The sequence below is a fragment of the Idiotropiscis lumnitzeri genome, chromosome 6 (genome assembly GCF_059441095.1).
Source record: "Idiotropiscis lumnitzeri isolate Australia: NSW breed Sydney's pygmy pipehorse chromosome 6, RoL_Ilum_1.0, whole genome shotgun sequence".
In the NCBI taxonomy this organism is placed as follows: domain Eukaryota; kingdom Metazoa; phylum Chordata; class Actinopteri; order Syngnathiformes; family Syngnathidae; genus Idiotropiscis; species Idiotropiscis lumnitzeri.
Window position 1 is genome coordinate 1,556,587 of NC_142396.1, and position 17,498 is coordinate 1,574,084.

Below are 17,498 nucleotides of genomic sequence, written 5' to 3' on the forward strand. Positions count from 1 at the left end.
TGATTGAACTTGATGGTGTTGAGCGACTTTCTATTGTCAGCGTACTCCAAACTATTCAAGGTCGGGAGTGTATAATTGCGCGTTTGTTGTCCTTCTCCAAGTCAACACTCGACTTTCTTGTTCATTCAAGATGAGATTTCCTCGTTTGTTTGTTTTTTTCGCGTGGACTGAATTAAGCGCATACATCACATCGCATTGTAGCGGGCCATCGCTTCGGTGCGTCTGAATGAGACGAGATCTTTGTGATTTCACTTGACTTTCCATCTCTACGCGTTGTGGCATCGAGTATACACGTCACATCCATCCGGACCGGAACAAAGACGAATTGGAAATACTTCAAACTATATACTATCTACTTTATTGACAGAGCACATAAGACATGATGGTTGAATGTAAACAAACAACTGCAAGTTTTCCAACAGCCTTTTCTATGCCATCGGCAAGTAACTTCCTAGAGTCTATTCCCAATAACGATCATAAGATGGAAACCATTTAAATCTCCGCTCCCATTTACTTTCCTTCACTTGAGCGCCGGCATTCGACCCGCTCCATAGATCCTCCGGGATGTATTCTTTGCCGGCGGGGTCAAGAGGCGATGATAGCAGTACCTCCTGGCGAGTGTGGGTGAAGCATCGCAAATAAGTTTGATTTTGGGGGCAAATCGGACGTTGAGGGGACATGGACACGCCTCCAAAGCATAACTTGGACCCAAAAATAGCAAAGGGGGGGGGGGGGGGGGCTGACAGATATAATAAAGGACAAAGAAACAGAGTCAGTTGCAACATTTACTTGTTTCAATTGTGAAAATTCTTGAATAAATGACATGTACTTGTGCAAGTGGCAAACTGTCGGGGGATTGGATTGTTTTAAGTGATTTTGTTTATTTCTCATGAAGGTGGCCGTCAGGTGATTTTATTCAAGTCATTTTTAACATTACACGTCCAACTCCGTCCTATGCATGCATCGTGTACCTCGCCAACGGTCGAAACTAACGGCTGTTCGCAAAACGCAGTTGTTTGTTTACATTCAAACTTCAACTTCCGCTCCTGCTTTGTCCCGTCATACACACCGTGACGGTGAGACGACAATTTTCCTACAGACGCCAAAGTGAAACGAGTTCCTCTACATTTTCCCGACCAAAGAATCTGCATGTTTATTGATCCAGTCATTTTTTTGTTGTTGTTGCGTTTTATCTCAGATCTTACGGACAACACTTTGCCACCGTTGCGGATGTTCTTTAAAGTGCTCTATAAATAAAGTTGAGTATTACAGTAAGGTGAGCACGCCATGGACTTTTTTTTTTTTAACTGAATTATTTATAGTGGTTTGTTTTATTTATATTGCGCAAAGTGATGGATATAACAATTTGCAAGGAGTGATTGCATTTCAGAAAGATGAAACATCAATCATGCCGTAGACGCAGCCCACCTGTTCCAAGTGTGCCGAATGGAAATGGACCTGACTGGAGTATCCATCGGAGCACTCTGGCGAGCTGGACTTGCCAATATGTGTGGAGCGGGCCAAAGCCCAACGCAAATTTCTCCGTGCGACTTGCTTATTCGGTTCTGCAGCGACAGACAACGTGAAGGTGACCTTCCCGTTACAGTTTGCGTTCATCCTCGTGTCCTTGATTTTTTTTTTTCGTCCATATGCTATTCACAATCTTGAGAAAGATGCCAAAAACATCAAAATAAATTGAAAAAATGATGATGAAAGCGTATTTGTGCAAATGTTTCCCAATCAGACAGAAAACGATTAGCGCTCGGCTGTCCGTTGACGGATCTATTTTGCAAATGATTCATTACGCTTTGCGCTTTTTTGGCTGCAGTTTTGCCGGATTGACCCGTATCACCGGTATCGAGAAACCATCCTTCACGTCGCGCAGAAACAACAGCCAACAAATCGCCTCTCGATAGGCGTCAAATGACTGCTCGGCGATCGATTTGAATTTTTCTTGAAATGCAACACATTCGTTCGTGCCACTTGGTGCGGTTTTATTTGTCACGGGGGCTGCTTCGCTTCGTATGCCTTCACCGAGAAGACATTTCCTCCCCTGGAAACGAACAAAGCCGATGCAAGCTTGAGGAGAAAAAAAAAAAAAGCAGGCATGATGGAAGATCAGGCAATATAAGTGCAATTAGAGTTTTTAGCCAATCAAAATTCAGCTTGCTCTTGTTGCCGGGCAGATTTCACAATACCAGTAGCAGGCACTATTCTTTCCGAGGCCTTCAGATACAATCGTGCTGGTGTCTGTTCTGAGTCTCAAGGGGGCTCGAACAGTTGATTGACAGTTGCGATAGCCAATCAGATCCCAAGTTGATGACAGCAACGCCTTCACGCTGGCCTTATATTGAAGGTGACGAACGCGTCTTGCAACGAATGCAACGTATTCATCTTAGCTTCCCCGGTGTCAACTTGATGGGAATGCTGGAAGAGCATATAAGCGACTCTGCTTTGCAACTTGTTGGCTGTATCTAATGGCCATTTTTTTTTTTTTTTTTGGTCTCGTATCGTCGCGGCCAAATGCGTCCAACGGGCCAGCGTCGGGACACCTCATTACGCACATGTGCAGCTTACTGCGACTTGCCAACACCGAGATTCATCGACAGTATTAAACTAAGCTTCCTGTCTTAGCTTCTGGCTGACACATTTCTTCTGCATCGACAGGAACAAACGGCAAAAAATGGAACGGCCAAAGAGGAATCAGAAAGCTTCGGATTCACGTGAGAGTGAAGAGAAGGGTGCCGGTCCAGGGTGCAACCCCGGAGTTGAAGAAAAAGAAGAAGACGGCGACGTGATATATGGTGCGCTCCATTTACGACTTCGATGAAATTGGATTTTTCATCTGTTGGATGATGACATGTTTCATTTTGGGTTTTTTTGGGATGGTGGTGAACTGACAGGATGAGCTGGTGAAATTTAGAGATGGAAGCGATGGCAAAAGTGCGGTCAAAAATAACGAGACGGACTGAAGGACTAACTGACTGACGGTTACAGTTTGGTTGGGACAGACGGACGCGTGTCCAGGCTGCTGACCAACCTATCTTTAGCGACACATGCAAGTTACAAATGTCCGCTTCACTCGGCAGCGCATCAAGGCGGCTGTGTTCACGCCCACAACGGCGCACTTTTTTTTTTTTTAAATGTGCCACACCGGGCCCACTTGCACCGGTCTGTTTGTGGATTTGGAGAATTAGGTGGCCGTGAGTTAGCAAAAGGACGATGAGTATTAAACATCCAAAAGGCAGAACTGCAACAGAAAAATGTGCATGTTATTTTCTACACTCGACTTATATATATATATATATTTTTATTTTTTTTAAATCCATTTTTGATGAATAATATGAAAACAAATGTACATAGTTATTCATTAAAGCATTGTTTTCTCTCCAGACTGCGATCACAGTGTTTGTTTTTTAAGGTCACCTTGATGTGATTTGTGGCTTTTTATGCATAAGTGATAAATGCATCTATGGGGAATCAAATCATTCTCTCTACTTTGCAAAAGGTGCAATTTGCATTTGTTCCAGATAAAAAAACAAGAAAAAAGAAAAAGGTCTTTTTTGTTGTTTCCCTTCAGGTTGTTTGTTCTTGACCTTGGCAAAAAAAAAAAAAAAAAAACTCAGTGATGATGGTCCCATTCACTCCCACCTTTGCAACAACCTGAAGAATTTCTGCATCCTGAGCGCGAACCAAAACATGGGCAGAGGCTGTAAAAAGCGAAAAAAAATACGACAAAGTTCCATTTCAACAGGTTTTTTTCTTGAACGGGCAAAGGAAAGCCAATTAATCCTTTACTACCATTGACGGCTAAAGACGTCAAAAATACTTTTTTTTTTTTTTTTTTTACTCGGCTGGTAGTGAATTAGTTAAAAAGCCAAACTTGAAGTACTTTTTCCTCAACGCTGTCGAATTCGAGCTGCGTACGTAACCAATCGCACGGTTAGAAGCAAAACGAAGCTTCACTCGAGCCGCAGCGCCTTTCTGCTGATTTATACCCGGCAGCAGCTGCGAAAGCCGCCGCCGTTATTGTGAATGTAATTCATCCCGCTAAATGTCTGACATTTCCCTTCGCCATAAATCATCCATTAAACTTTGTTTTTATTCCTACGTTATTCCCTGCACTGGCCTTTCTGCATTCGCCAGTTAGCCCGACTTGTCATTTAACCAATCAGTCTCTCCGTTCGCACTTTTCATGAGCAGCAGTTCATTTGGGGAACGGTGAAATTACGCAAAAAAAAAAAAAATAAAAAATAGAACTGCTGACGACAATGACTTTTTTTTTTAGAACAGGTATCAAAGGATTTTCTTTGGAGTTGCTGGGAAAAGTCAAAGCAACCCTGCGTGAATTTTGTGCTGCAAGTTTAACGGCATCACTTTAAAGCGGTATGAAGAAGCTGTCACCAAGTTTTGCGTGCACAACTTCGTTTGTGAATAGATGATTAGGATACGAACCACCAGGTAGGATTTTTTTTGCAGATTCCACCCTGGAGATAGCACTGCTGCAGACTCCTCAAAGTTGCCATGGCAACGGCGGCTATTAATTTCTCTTCGGTTATTAACTGACAATTTTCCACTTTTTGGGGTCTCACTCGATGGATGTATGGGGGACTTTCTTGTGCAAAGCTTCTTATGTCGACTAGCTGAAAAAAATTGAATATGGAGTCTTTTACCTGACATTTTTAAAGGCTGAACGATTTTTAAAAATTGTGTGACCATAAGTGAGGCCAGCCTAGATGTAATATTTGGCGACTATTTTATCTCTTCCAAAGGGTGCGTGGAACATTTCAAAAGGGGGCGAGGGGGAGAAGTGATGTAATTTTAATTTTTAAGTGAGAGTTTTTATCCAATCAGAATTCAGCTAGCTGGTGTTGTTGCTAGGCAGATTTCATCGCACCAGTGGCAGGTACTATTCATCCGAGGCCTTCAGAATCAATCATGCGGGCGTCTGTGCTGTGTGAAAGAACGGGCTCTTAGAGTTGATGGACAGTCGCGATAGCCAATCAGATCACGAGTTGGTTACAGTGAGCCTTTTCGCAGGCGTCATGTTGAAGGTGCGAACATGTCCTGTGGTTGGATAATCAGCGCTAATCCACACCAGTGAGCTTTGAGACACAGCAATGGCCCGCTTCGGTGAGTTTTGTCCGAAAGGCAAAGTTGAAAAATCGGCTCGAGCCAATTTCACCATTCGCTTGCATTTCTACTCAAAAGATGCCGAATTAGCGCAGCGTGTTTGTCAAAAGCCACCCGGCATGACCCACATTCGGAATGGCTGTAAATTGGGATTCAATTATGCTCGTTAGTCTTATTCCATAAAGCATTTACGTAACACGGAAAACACATTCTCATCAACATGCAGCCTGCCGAAAGGCAATTTGGGGAGCAAGGGTTTAAATTAAAGTTGTCTAAGAAATGCATTTGTTAGACAGCCACAACAGCGGGACAAGAAAATGCAATAAACAAACAACCGCACTCATTTGGTAACGTGGCAAGAAGCACGGACGCTCTCGTTTGTAGTCACGGAAATAGTGCACACGGGGTGAGCAAGTCGGAATGACTTGACAAAAAAAGACAAAAACAAAAAAACAATACGGTTGCAAAAGAATGGAGCAGGTTTGTTCGAATATTTGAGCTCTGTACAGATGAGTCTTCATTTACATCTCGCTGGATAGCTTGCAATTGTCAACTCGTCTCAACACTTCAAAAGTTCGTCATTATATCGATATACATGCCTCCATACACATGACTGCATGTTTGTTTGAGAAATATAATGATAATGAAAAAAATTTAATATATTGACTTCAAGCCTCCAGTGGCTGCACTTTTTCCCACTTTTTGTGCATTTCCTCTGACAGTTGCAATAATAAACTTTTTTTTTTTTGCATCTGATTCATCGATTAATCGAAAGAAAAATTCTACACAATCGTTTGCGAGGTAATTCAATTCTGGTGCAAATCAAAATGGGAAAAAAAAACAAAATAAATGTTTTTTCTCGTTTGTAAGTGTCCTCCTGACTTCACGACGATAATTTGTCACTTTTCTAATCTTTCACCTTCTTCTTCAAGAACCAAACACGCCTCACTGTTTTTTCCCCACTTTTTGAATGATTTAAATATTAAATTATTTTTGATACATCAAATTAATCCATAATAAAAAATAAAATATAATTATCTCGTAATCGCTTTTCTATGGATCAATCGTAGGTGGAGGTCGTTGGAACGAAACTCAGCTCAAGTGTGTTGCTTTTTTTTTTTTTTTTAGATCGAACTAGCCATCAACTTTTTGCCCGTTGCCTGTTTAACCTTCCCCGGCAATCTCACCTAACATTTTTTGCAAGCCGTCTCTTGATTCCGAAAGGCATCACGATGAGATGTGGAACGGCGATGACTAAGCTCGGTTGACGAAGGCCAGTGACCTTCATGTTGCTGATACGTTGCAATCACTTTAAAAGCTCACTTTACAGACAAAGGGGAAAAAAAGATTAAGCCTTTACAAGAGGAAGTTTACACTCACGCACACACACACAAAAAAAAAAATCTGTTGCCAACTAAATCCTGCAAGCCGCCCGGACACAAAATGATTTGATAGCTCTACTCAAGCTCCAGCAGTTCTTACTTTTTTTTTTTTTTTGGGACTGCTCATTTGTGTAGCGAGCACCATTGTGTCCCTTTTTTTTTTTGGGTCAATTTGAGTGAATATGATCCCTGTGTGAGTAACAGAGGACATTTCAAATATAAGATGAATGTGCAGCGAATATCCATTTAAAGGGCTGTTAAAACACACGTCATTAAGCCCAGGAGATTAATTCAGTCCGACATTTTAACATCACTCAAAATAATGAGGCCTGTGCACCACACACACACGCACACACGGACAACTAAATGTTTGAAAGAGGATGTACTTGCATTATCCGCATGTGGATGCCAAGGTGATTACAGAAGACAAAAAAAAAAATAATGACATAACTGAAATTGAAAAAAAAAAAATGTGTTAAAGGTGAAGTCAACCCCAAAAATGATTTGCAATAAAATGTTCTACGCGCTTTCACTAGTCTAATCATGACATTCTGATTAATTTTGCGGTTGTGGAATATGAGTGAAGCATAAAAATCGAGCCGTTTTTAGCCATCTCACGGGGGCGGCCATTTTGTGACTTCTGTCTCCTGAGAATGACATCACAGTTGCTCAGGGCTCACGTCCTGCATAAAAGAAGAAATGTTTCGGGGTGACTTTTCTTTATAAAACTACTTATAACGAGAGAAAAACTGTCTTCCGTTTTACAGGAGCTTTCGGTTTCAAGTCAAATAACTGCTTGAGAATGGGACTTTGCGTGACTTTATCGCACAATACTTGGTGAACGACCACCTCCCCCATCGCTCCCAATCTTTCACTAAAAAAAAAAAAAAACTAGAATACTAAAACTAAAAAAATATATATTTTTTTAAAATCTACAACTACTGTGATGTAACTGACAATGTCAAAAACAAGATAAAAACAAATTCTAATGGACAAATCCCCAAAATGACATTTTTCTAATTTTGTGGTTGTGAAAATCGTATTTTTCTGTTGAAAGATTTACTCGAAAGCAAAGAGTTCATTCAGCTACGTTTTAAGATCAACAACGTACGAAATCGACATTATGTCGCCCACAATAAGGATTTTGTTGCGAGCAAACGTGACTCTCTGCCTTTGATGTCTTTGTTTGTTCCGACCAAAAAGTTTGATCATGAATCAAGACGCTGCAAATCCCGCAACACGATACGACGGCGGCCCTGGCATCCTTCGCAAGGCCGACCTTGGATTCTTGTTTGGAGTTCTGCAGCACGGATTAGGGGAAATCTTGGGCAAACACACATTTTGCTCCGAGAGATCGGCGCCTGTTTTTTTTTCTCCCTCAGCTTTATGACCAAAAAATGCAAAACAAGGCGAGTTGTGATGCGCGCAATCTTTTGCTATTGACACCGCTGCGGAACGGGAGGGCGAGGGGGCTCTTATCGTTTTTCGTTTCCTGCCAAAACTAGGTCAAGCTGAAATTTCTGTTTGAAGAAAAGACTTGCAAAAGTCAAGCTACACTTGAGGGCAATGTGATCAGCTCATATATTTGTTTTCATGCTTTTAATTGTAATGTGTACAAAACAATAATATTACCAAAATAAATAAATAAACAGATGAATAAATAAATAAATAAAAATATACATATATGATAAATATAAATGAATATACAGTGAACCCTCGGTTATCGCGGTTAATGGGGACCGAGACCACCCGCGAAAACTGAAAATCCGCGAAGTAGCGGCGCACCTTAAAAAATGCTTAAAAAAATAATAATAATTTATATATATATATATATATATATATATATATATACGGGTAGAGAGAGAGAGAGAGTGAAATTCATGTTATAACAAAAAAAAAAATTATTATTAAAACTTATTATTTTTTTATTCCTCAGCCATTATTTTTGTATTTATTCAATTACTTCCTTTTGTATTTATTTAATTACTTCGACTTTTACCTGCTGGTATGCCGTCCGGTGTGCCCTGTGAAATGAAAGGTGGCATTCTTCATTTATTTATTTATTCATTTATTCATTCATAACTGACAGCCTCGCGCTGCGCTCGTGCCCGGGCGGAAGAGGTGCTCCTCTCCGGCTTAATTGTCACGCACGCCGGACCTGCTCCCCCGAAGCGTGTCTCCGTTCGGTTGAACTCGGTTTCATTTCGCCCCGCCCGTGCCCGGGGAAGGTGCTCCTATTCGGCTTCACTGTGACACACGCCCGACCTCCTCCCCCGGAGCTTCCATTCGGTTAAACTTAGGGGCCGCTTGGAACCGCCCGTGCCCGGGGAAGGTGCTCCTCTTCGGCTTAACTGTGACGCACGCCGGCCGGCCTCCTCCGGAGCTCTCGTACGGTCCGAACCGCGCGAAACGTCGCCACCAATCGTGTCCGGGGGAACGTGCTCTTCTTCGTCCACTCTCCTCTTCACCCACGCTCTTCTTCGGCGCACGCCGGCCGTCTAACCGCTCCAGCGCCCCGTCGTGCCGCTCGGCGAAACTACAATGCCCCCGAATATTTTTTAGACCCGCGAAGCACTGAACCCGCGAAAGGTGAATATATATATATATATATATATATATGTATACATATATATATATATATATATATATATATATGTATACATATATATATATATATATATATATATATATGTATACATATATATATATATATATATATATATATATATGTATACATATATATATATATATATATATATATATGTATATATATGTATACATATATATATATATATATATATATATATATATATATATATATATACATATATAGATACATATATATATATATACATATATATAGATACATATATATATATATACATATAATAAATATATATATATATATATATATATGTACATATATATATATATATATATATATATATATATATATATATATATATATATATATATATATATGATGGTATTACGAGGAGTTTTTATTCAAGTCGGACTAAGCAAGACTTCACTACGTGTGAAATGCACGGCCTGCCACTGGATAGATCATGGTGATTGACTTGTTAACTCATTGACTGCCATTGACGGTTAAAGACGTCAAAGATTTATTTATTTATTTTTTTTTTGGTAGTGAGTGAACGGGTTAATAGTGGAAAGAGACCAAGCATTATAAAGCCAGGTGATGTTGATGAGGACCCGTTTCCCAAATTCCGACTCACAAACTTTCAAAGTGTAGACTGAGCGTGACGGAAATAAAGTCTGAGCTCAAAAGTCTTTAATGGAAGTGAAAGAAGCGAGTCAACAACACAAACTCGCCCCCGCCCCTCTTTCAAACATTTTGGGTCAGCACTCACTGTGGTCCAGCGGCTCCGCATTAGAACATTAGCGCACGGCGTGAAAAAGCTTTGCAAGATCTCATAATCACCGAAGCGCACTTTACACCAGGCGCTAACTGTTGTAATGCTTTGATTGGCTTTTCCGCGCACAAGCTGCTTGAACGGCTTATTGGCAAAGCAATGGATAGCATTGCCGTGTATTGTGCTTACAAAAACCGCCACGCTCCTTTGGGGCACTTTCCCAAGGATTGTCGCCGGATGAAATGGGACATTTGAAACCTGTTGCTCGCGACCACACACTGCGTAAAAAAGACGAGGGCACGAGAAGCAGATGAGAGCACACCATCTGGACCCGATAGAGGACGTGCAGCACGAGCGCACCGGGGCCGGAATAAACACTGACCCATCTGCAGCCTTCGGCAAGGCCACCGATGAAGCGTTGTTCATTTGTGATGGAGGTCACATTGCACGGGCGAGCTTCCTCGTGTGATTTGAAAAACGCGCCTTGATGTAACCCCAACAATGTCATCGTGGCAAACAAACACACCACCTCCATCAGAGGTGGAGGAGATGGCGAGCTGTCAAGACCAGTGGCGGGCCGTGCATTTCACACGTAGGCCTTCAGTGGAGACTGACTTTGACAGAAGAGATGTCCGCACGATTGTATCCGAGGCCTCGGAAAGAATAGTGCGTGCGACTGGTATCATGAAATCTGCCTGGCAACAGGAGCCAGCTGAATTCTGATTGGATAAAAACTCTCACCCAAAAATACAACCCTGGGATATAATATGACATCCATGTGAAGAATATGATCATGATTTCTTGATGATGTTAGGCCAGCAGGCCTTGACGGCTCACCACTGGTCAAGAGTGATATTTAAGAGCCGCTGCAAAGTTGACAAGGCAGTTGACGAATATGAACATCGAATGACTTTCGGGCATTTGTAGGAGATTACCTGACTAGCTGTCACTTCAACATTCGCTATTCTGAATGATTTCAAGACAGGAGAAGCCAAATCGAAGCCTACAATTAAAATCAAGTGAAGAGTCGAATTGTGTCTTCCGAACAAAGCCGCTCCGCACATTTCCAGGAATGAGACGACATCTAAAAGTCTCAGAAACGTCTTTTTTTTTTTTTTTTTTGCTGCCCTCTGATCGCACCATTTGATGCGACTGAAAATATCATAAAACAAAAAAAAAAAAAAAAAAAAAAAAGAGACTGTCTCGTTCTTGTTCCCGTCCGTCTCATACGTCTTCACTCATGCGGAAGGCCGTCCGTCAGTTTTACTGCGTGTCGACCCCCGCCAGACGACCCCACCCCCCCCACCCCTCCCCTCCTCTTCAACACAGCACCGATGACTGATGGGCCTAAGTGCGACTAAATAACGACGACGGGGGATGATAAAATCGTGAAAACACACATGGCGGAGAGGAAATTGGCCATTTTGGAGTCATTGACACAAAGGAGCTGAAGTGATGCCACTTCCTCACAATGCTCATCCCCTTGGAAAGCAAAAAAAAAAATGTCGCAGTCGCCCAATAGGAGATCGTTACAGTCCACTGGACACATTTCCTAGGAACACACACCTAATAGGTCCATTTTTTTTTGTGTGTCCTTGCCTTTCTCGCTTTTTACGGGGTCAAAGCTAAGCTGTGCTCAAAGACGTTTGCAGCTGAAATAAGGTGAGGAACCGAGGCAGTACATTCGGAGGGGGTGTAATCAAACAAAGTAGGCTAATGAGGGCTACTAAATCTCAAAGAAAATGCCTTCCCGGGGCTTCACGAGTGAATGGAATATGAACGACAAACTGCTTTGAGGTGACTTGGGCTGGATTCACACTCAGTTTGGAAGGGTAAAGTGAAAAAAAAATATAATAATCATCATAAAATCAGATATCCGGAGATCGTAATCGGGCGGCTTTTTGAAATTGGATCCAAAATCTGTTAGGCGACGGCAGCGTCGCCTGACAGATCGCTGATATGGCGTCTCAGAAGCCGAGCGTCATCAAACGATTCATAATAAAACGTGAGATGCTTCTCTTTTGTAGATCTTAAGAATTAAAAATGATTCGATTGGTACATCTTAGTGAATGGAAGAGTGTTGCTAAATAAAAGAGCCTGGAGGGCAAATTTGAGTCGCAGACACCAAAAAACAACAGCATCTCAATTTTTTTCATTTGTCTCTTGACTGGATTTTGTCGTCTGGTGACGGAACCATTTTATGGACTAATGTCGTTGTTTGACTTGTTGAATTCTTTTTGGCAGCTACTGCGATGTCTGTAATAGCATCTGTTGAATATTTTGGAATTCAGAAAAGTCCGTCAAATAATCGAGTATTAGCAGTAAACTCAATGTTTTTTTAAAAAAATTCAATTTATTATTATTTTTTTTTAATTTTATGATTATATTTGCACTGGCGAGGGGACCTCTCCAATCTAATGAGTATGATAACAATAAAGGGCATTCTTATTCTGCTTAAACGTGAAGAAAATGTGCTCAAAACAGGAAGTGGACGCGCATGATTTGCCCTTTGCGGGCCAAATCTGGCCCACGCGCCTTGAGTTTGACCCAGATGGCCTGTGGACAAGCAAGTGTGAAAAATGATTTAAGGGCTAATAAATAATGTATCTGTGTGTTGTCAGAAAGTGTCAAATCACTTTTGAGAGAATCAGGATCTCAGAGATTAGCAGACACTTTTGCTTGGAGCGATTTGCTAAATTAATCATATTCAGCCATCCAGGCAAGTAAAAAAAAAAAAAAAAATTAAAAAGTAAAGTGGAGGCCATGGAGGTTCCAAAATGCTTATCCATTTTGCCATGATCATGAGGTAAATCATTTCAATGTCTGGGATGAATGAGAGACTACAATAGTTTCTTTATACAAAGACGTTCTCGGTTTACAACAAAGTCGCGTTCCAAAATGGTCATGTCACCCCAAGTTATTCCTAAATTGGAATGAGTGTTTTAATTATAAACACTCAAAGTTGTAGTTACAAGTAAATATTACAAGTACACAAATAAAATAAGAATTGCTTTATTTAAAATATGCTAAAATCGGTGCGCAATTTTTAGGGACTGCAACAAAATTACGCAATGCGTGATGCAAATTGGAAACATCAACAATAAATATGACACATTCAAGATGGCCGCTTTGCCCAAAAGGCCGCATTAGGTTTCGTCCTGGCGAATTAGCCAACGTGGCGCCGTGTTACTTACAGGAAGTTAGTCTGGACGTGTTGTTTCTAATGTGCGGCTGCGGCTGCTCGCTGTGCAGAAGAACGAGAGGAGAAGCAGGCGATGAGGAATGCTGGGGTCCGCTTAATCCACTTTTCCTCCCTGTGATCTCATGGCCTCTCCCACCGATCAGCTACCTGGAAAAGACATTTGTTACATTTAAAATAACGCTTTGAAGACAAACACACAACATGGGGACGACAAATATATCAATTGGTGAGCAGGAAATACGAATTGGTTGCATGACAGATGTACAGCGGCTAAACAAAGTCTACACACCCCTGTTCAAAGTGTGTGACCCCAAAAAAATGTGAACAGCTGAACTTGATTTGGAGTTGTGGTGGCATGTGTGTGCAGACTTTTTTATTTTATTTAAATCAGTGTAGAGGCGATTGGCTAAATCTGAACACAACCACATCAACAGTTTTAAAAGGGTGTGCGCACTTGCGCAAACACATTTTTTTTTTTTTTTTTACTTACGCTGCCAAAAAGATTTTTAAATATTTCAGCGGCTGAAATGAGAGGATTTGGACAATTTTAAGTTAAACAATGGTCCTATACGATTGAAAAATCGATTAGTTGTCGATTAAGCGATTGAAGAGTTGTTGTGTCAAATCGCTAATTAGCCGGCGTTTCTCCGACGGGATGCGCCTTCTGTCGTCACGGCGACGGTGCTGCAAATGTTCTCCCCGCGGCACAGCACAGCATTTTAAAAATCACGCCGCGGCAGCCCGCACAAAAAAAGGAACGAGGTCGGTCGACGGCGCGCTGCGATTCGCTAAGTGCAGTGCGAAAAGACTTTAATGCTTGTGTTTGACTATTCCTCCAAAAATAAGGGGCAGCACGAGAATGTTAAATTCAATAAATCCTTGACTCACCACTCCAACCATGAGCGGCTGAATACCATGTCAAAGTGGTTATTTGCACGTGTTGTCATCCCGCACTGTTTGAATGCTCTTTGAAAATGCGGTCTTCGCTCATAAAGTTCACATCTCTACTTGTCGCCAGTAATAAGCACATGCTCCATTTCTCTCTCTGCGGGTGTGAGACACTCATGCTTTGGAGATGTAAAAATATGTTGTTCGCAGTGGGGAGGGCCGGACACGGCCACAGATGAATTATTCATTCATCACAGCGAAGATTTGACGAGAAAGGGAGCCGCTCGGAGCGCTCTTCGCAATCGCACGCCGGATAGATTTGTACATTAAAGACGGCACCGAGACAGCGTGAGATGACAGCCCCACAGATAAATGCTAACGCACTTAAATGTGAAGCGATGAACTTTTGCTTCGCCGGGCTTGCTTACTTACTAACATCTGCGCTTGAGTAATTTGTCGCCACTAATAGAGACACCTTGTTCTTTCTCAGCAAGATGTTCCAGCCATCAGCGGCCTCATTAGTGGCACAACAATGACTTTGCGAGCATGATATCTGGCTACGGCGCTTTACTGCAGCTCAAATGTCACATTCCGCCATGCAAACACACGGCGACATCGTCTTCCTCCTTTGCTCAGAATCGGAATCTGAATCGGAATCGGAATCGGAATGCCCTTTATTGTCATTGTACTGAGTGTCAAATGAGATTGGAGAGCGCCCCTCTCCAGTGCAATATGACAAATAATTTGATCAAATATATGAATTAAATTGTGGCGGCACGGTCGCCGACTGGTTCGCGCCATGGCCTCACAGTGCAGAGGTCGCGGGTTCGATTCCAGCTCCGGCCTTCCTGTGTGGAGTTTGCATGTTCTCCCCCGTGCCTGCGTGGGTTTTCTCCGGGTACTCCGGTTTCCTCCCACGTTCTAAAAACATGCATGGCAGGTTAATTGAACCCTCTAAAATCGTAGCTAGGTGTGAGCGCGGATGGTTGGTCGTCTATGTGTGAAGCGGTACAGATAATGGATGGATATTAATTAAATTAATTAAAGAGTAAAAAATTAAAGAAATAATAATAAAAATTATATATACATATTATTTTTATTTTAATTTTTAAAAAAAATATTTAATCTGTGATATGTGATTAACTCAATAAAAAAATGTTTAAAAACTGGTGAGTATGCTCCAAAAAAAAAAAAGGGAATGACTTTCCTTGTTCGGCCATAAATCAGAGATGTAATCTAACAGGGATGTGTTTAAGCACTAAAGCGAGATGTGACAGGCCCACCCAGCGATTGCTGAACTTGCATATGCATTGTTGCCGCTCCAATGAGAAGCTGAACGCCAGCTCCTCTTCAGCGGAGTGTTTTAAAGAAGCGAGCGGAGCGGCTGATGAGGGAACTCAGCACGTTTGTTTCACCACTTGAAAGACATCAACTCGGCCATGCAAAAAGGATTCCTGCCACTCCGTCACACTGACGGCTCGGCAAAGAATTGCGGTCTTGCCGGTGCGCCGATGCAGAATAGCAAGAAGGAGACGGAGGAAAAGATGCCAAAGCTGAGCTGACATTTTAAAGATGACGGAATAAACGCAAAAAGCGGGCAATGTTTCTTGAACAAACACGACCGATCAAGAAAGGGAAAAAAAAAAAACGATTTAGAGTTGAACGGCCCGACTTAAACAAGAGACAAGTAGAAATTTTTACTCAGTGCTCATTTGTGTCAAAAAAGACAAACTGATGGTCGCAGAACAACGCACAATTCAAATCATTTGTTCACAAAAACATGTTGAATAAATATCAATTTGTGTATCATTCAGTCATTCATTTTTCAAAACCAAACTGACTTAAAAAGAAAAGAAAAAATGTCATTTTTAGAAAATAAAACATGAACAAGGTTTATTTCATTTCATTTTTTTCAAGTTCGGCGGGCCGGATTAAAACATTTAACGGACCGCATGTGGCCCCTGGGCCGTAGGTTGCCCACGCCTGCACATAATGGTTGATTTGGACGTTTCTTTCGTATTGCCGCAAGTTACGTGACTAAGACTAAGAGCTTTCACCAGATTCCAAAAATTTGTGTAATTAATTGAGATTTTTTTTTTTTTAAGTTAGTTTAACCATCGTTCACTCAACTAATTTTTTTTTAGCCATTTTTGTTTGCAGTTTGTTTTAGTTTTTTTTTTTGCAAACATCAGACGTGGCTAAGAGATCAACAACAACAAAAAAAATCACAGTTTTTGTGACTTTCAAGCAAATTGTAGACTGAAGAACAATCTCCGGTTAACATCACTTGAAGTCCGAAAATTGTGATCAATTTTTACCAAAATGTATGAGGGGGGGGGTGTGTTTGTTTGAAACGGAGTCCACTCACGCCACATTAATTTCCAGCAAATGTTCGAATCATCTTTGCCTTTCCAGTCACAAAAAAACTTTTAAAAGCCAAAGAAAAATCCTGTGACACTGGCTAAAAATATATTCTACATTTGGGTGGAACCTAAAATTTGCCGAGCTTGAAAAGCACTCGTCAGGAAAGGAATCAGTAATTGACACATGGGGAAGGAAAAAAAAAAAAAAAACGGGAAACGAGTACACGGAAAATGATGACGATCCAATTGTACCCTTGACGGGAGAGTCATTTCCAAAAGCCGTAGAATACAATACGCAACAAATGCATGCCTAAGCAAATTGGAGCTCAACGGCATCAAAGCTCTCCAAGAAGAAAAACAACTTCTCGGTTCCTATCGCGCGCTTTCCATATCACCTCCGTAAGCTCGAGTCTTTGCAACCGAGCGCTTGAGACTTTGATTCCTCCTCCTCGCAGTGTCTGTGACAAGATTAGGCTATCTCTCCTTGTGCACATGGATGACTGACTCCTTCGGGCCGGTGGCGTCGCGCTCGCATCGCCATCCTCCACGCTCCATCCCCAGGCGGCAAACATTTCTGTTTTCGACAGGATTAGCTCTCACCACGAGCCACCTGATAGGCGACCGCAACACCCGGGAGGCGCTGACACCGCCCCCGCCACGCCCCGAGGAACGGTGGAGAACGCGGCACGGCCGAGATGACTAACAGGCGTCCTGGGGAGTGGAGCTGACAGTGGCGTGAACCGCGAGTTCAAGTCAAGCGAGTCGCCGCGCAACATTCTTGGATCGGCTTTGAGTGCAAAAGACACATCTAGCAGTGGCGGGTCGTGCATTTCACGCGTAGGCCTTCGGTGAAGTGTTCTCGCAAGCGTATCTGCAATTAAATCCCCTCCTTCGGCCATTGTGGTTTACAAAAGTAAGAATATATTTTAGATTTTCAAACGGGCGCCAGTTACGACTTACGGCGTGTTGATTCCGCATAGCGCTGCCCCCTCACGAGTGAGTATCCAATCACAAAACGTGTTATCACCTTTGAAGAAAGGCCAGCGAGAGAGAATACCGAGATTCTCGCAGGATGGGAGCCAACTTTGCATGAAATCACAAGATTGGGGCAGGAGAGCTTTTTTTTTTTAATGTAACTGAACTGCAAAATGGG

The 17,498-nt window shown here is 42.0% G+C and overlaps 1 protein-coding gene across 4 annotated transcripts in view; it reads right to left on the reverse strand.

Moving 5' to 3' along the window:
• Positions 1–17,498, reverse strand: part of lingo1a (leucine rich repeat and Ig domain containing 1a) — a 108,046-nt gene that overhangs the window by 45,836 nt on the left and 44,712 nt on the right. For all 4 annotated transcript variants that reach the window (XM_088298687.1, XM_088298686.1, XM_088298690.1 and 1 more), the window contains one exon: positions 13,087–13,241. The gene's annotated coding sequence lies outside the window, so the exon portion shown is untranslated. The remainder of the gene's footprint in view (positions 1–13,086; positions 13,242–17,498) is intronic.